Here is a 3,303-nt window from a genome sequence, read left to right as displayed (position 1 = left end):
ATGAGACTTCATAACCTCTTCATTCCATCTCAGGCTTTCCATAGGCCCAGATAAGCAACACTGCTTGGATCTACTTTGAAGTTTTTATGACCATTTTGGGCTAGATAAGTATTCTAATCTTATAAAAACCTATGTATGGCTGTCTGTCTGTAATGCTTTATTTTCACTCTGACTGGCTGACGGAAACAGCTAATCAGAGTGCTCCAAGCATGGGGGACCACCACTATGATTCCAAAGCCACAACTAGGATTGGACAGAGGGTAAGGAAGTCAAGGGCAGTAGTGCTGTCCTTGGTTCCCCCACCCTGCTCCCTGCAAGCCATGCTGAGGACTGGACCCCCCACCCCGCCTGCTGCAAGAGGCAGAACAGCAGCAGCATGGGGCACTAAGTAGCGGCACTCCATCCCACCCCCACACCCTCCCGGTCATTCTTGATGGGCAATTAGCTAGTTCTTAAATAAAAGGTTAGATTTCCAGTCATAAATATGCAAGAATAGAAAGACTGCAATAATGCAGAAATTGATATGGCTGCACAATTACAAGGTAACGATTAGTCTGTATCTAATGATCCAATTTTTCCAGTGCTCACCTATCAGTAAAGGTTGGAAACAATTCCCAGTTTCCAGGTAACCCATTGAGACCTAAATGGGAATACTAAACATTAAAGTTCATGCATTTTCAACAAGAAAACTAACCCACATTAAACTTTCATAAAAAGATAAAAGTTGTGTAGTTTTTATTATCAGGTAGTTGGGCAAAACAATATTCAAGCAAAGGGTATAGTACTTGCCTCCCTCAGCTACACCATAAGTGAGGGTGAAGTTACATGTTACACTTACACCATACTAAGGACACTTACAATATGAGCATCAGCATGTTAATGCTCATCAATGTGTGCTATGTGCTGTATGAGCATCTCAAAATGACACCACTTCAGGTGAGGGTTAACTCTGAGCCTCCTACTCAGCTTGCATTAGGGTAATTTCATTCTGCTCGACGGAGGTAAAATGAACAATTTTACAGTCTTCCAACATCCCAAGATGCAACACTTACAACCCTTCCCCCCAGGTAGGGAGAACACCCTGGTCTCCTGTACAGGCAAGAAACAGTATTAGACTTGCACGTGCAACTGCTCACAGCATGGTCAAATGTTAACATTACACAGATCTAGCATGGCCTGCATGAAATGTGAAACTTTACCTGAAGATCTCCCTGCACTTAGTCCTTGCTAGAATTTTCAGCAAGATACTTAACACATTAAATACACTGTACAAAAATATTCAAAAGGTCTTGTCAGTAAGAAATGTAGCCAGAATTCCTATTACAAGACTCAAAGGCTATTTCTTCACTGCACAGTCAGCCCGAGTGAAATCATGCACACTACCAAACACTACTCCAGGGTATGTCTACACTCCAGTCGCTCATGACACGAGCAGGTTAGACTTGCATACTGCCAGCAGTGCAATTGGTGTAGCACAGACTAATCACCTGAATATTTTGCCCAGGTTGCTGGACAGTACACAGTCACTTTCTGATATCCATGCTACTTTATCTATACTGCCAGCAGTACCTGGGTTAACTTATTTAAAATTCCCTAGGGCATCTACATGAGCTACAGTCAACATAGAGACTATAGTGGAGAACTATTAATAGCAGAGATTCTGAGCAGTAAGGGGCTCAATATTTGTGTTAGGCACCTGATGAGTTGTGCCAGCTAGCAACAGATGTAGCCTATAGCTTTCCAGAGACTAACCAACTTGGATTAAAAACACAACCCCTTTCAACAGAAGGACCTGTGGATTGTAAGGAAGGGTTTCAAATTAGTAGCAACATTCAACTTCACCATAGGGTGACGAGAAGCCCTAAATAAAAACTTTAATTCCCCACCTCCAGACATTGATGACAGCATCTGAAAGGAGAAAGAGATTGATATTGTATTAACATCTGTATAAAAAATTACAATCCAATTATATTTACGGACTAAGCCTGTTGGCCTTGCTGAAGTAATACAAGATACACATCTGCGTTTGCTCCCCAGTCTACAACCATAATACAACTATATCTGCAGCCTGCCCTCCCTAGCAGAAGGGCCTGCATCTTCTGCAGACGGATCCATTGCTCAAGGAACAGACCCTTGGGTCACTGCGAGACCCGTGGTAAAGCTCACCCTCAAACTGGAGCACTGCTGATGGCAGTAACTATAATGCCATACAGCTCTTCCAAGTCAGGGAGCCGGATTACGCTGAGGGCTTATTACAATTCTTGGAACATCTTTCAAGAAAGGTAAGGTACTCCTGACGATTACTTATACCAGCGCTTCCCAAACTCTGACAGACTGCACACCACCAATTTAAAACGATACAACCTTAGGTACTGCCAGCAAGTTTTTCAGTCCAACCTTAAGTACCAGCAGGAAATATTTGTCATATAAAGTAATTATATAATAAATCAATTAACACGTACCACTGATAGGCTGTGTACCAGACGGCACCCGTACTACAGATTGGGAGCCGCTGACCTAGACCAACAAAGCTTTATGCTGAACGCCAATTAAGTACAGTTTTCCTGTTAACCAAATAAGACACAGGATGATCTTCTGACGCCCATCTTGCTGGGGTTGTCGGATCCCAGCGGTCTTTCCTGCCCACACGCAGGGGGGGCGGACACAATGAGTTGTGAGGGGCACAGAGGCCCCTCACAACTAGGAAACTGTGAAGTCAGCTCTGAGGGCCTCCTGGGTGCAGGAACATTTCTAATGCTGGCAAGAGGCAATGCGACTGTCCTAGCAGCCCTGATGAGACCCAACTGGGCATTCACACTAAAAACTCCTCCTTGAGAGTAACTCAGCACAACAGATCTGAGGGCACCAGGCAGGTTTCGGTACAACCATCCCCCCAGCAAGACCCAGGAAGGACCTCGGGCCTATCCGTACTTGTGTGCGCGCGCAGGGGGCATGGAGACCAGCAGGAGCTGGCGCCGGGCCCCAGGAACAGCGAGAGATCCTGGCCGCGCTGGGGCAGCAGAGCCAGCCCTCGTCTGCTGGAAAGAGCCACCTCCGAGTTTCCCAGGAGCGGCTCGGGGGGCACCTCCCGGCGGGCCCAGCCCCGTTTCACCCCCGGGAGGCTCCTGGGGACGTTTCTAGACTGCGCTTTTTCTGCCAGTTTTCACGGGGGGGCAGCGGGGCCCCGGCGACCCCTTTGTGCAGCACCGCCCCCTCCCCCGCCGGGCCTCGAGGGACACCAAGATGGCCCCGCCCCTCGCGGCGGCGACACGGAGGCCCCGGCCCAGCCCGCACTCACCGCCG

The sequence above is a fragment of the Crocodylus porosus genome, unplaced genomic scaffold, assembly GCF_001723895.1.
Source record: "Crocodylus porosus isolate Cpor-Errol unplaced genomic scaffold, CroPor_comp1, whole genome shotgun sequence".
In the NCBI taxonomy this organism is placed as follows: Eukaryota; Metazoa; Chordata; order Crocodylia; family Crocodylidae; genus Crocodylus; species Crocodylus porosus.
Note: the sequence above shows the minus strand (reverse complement) of the source record.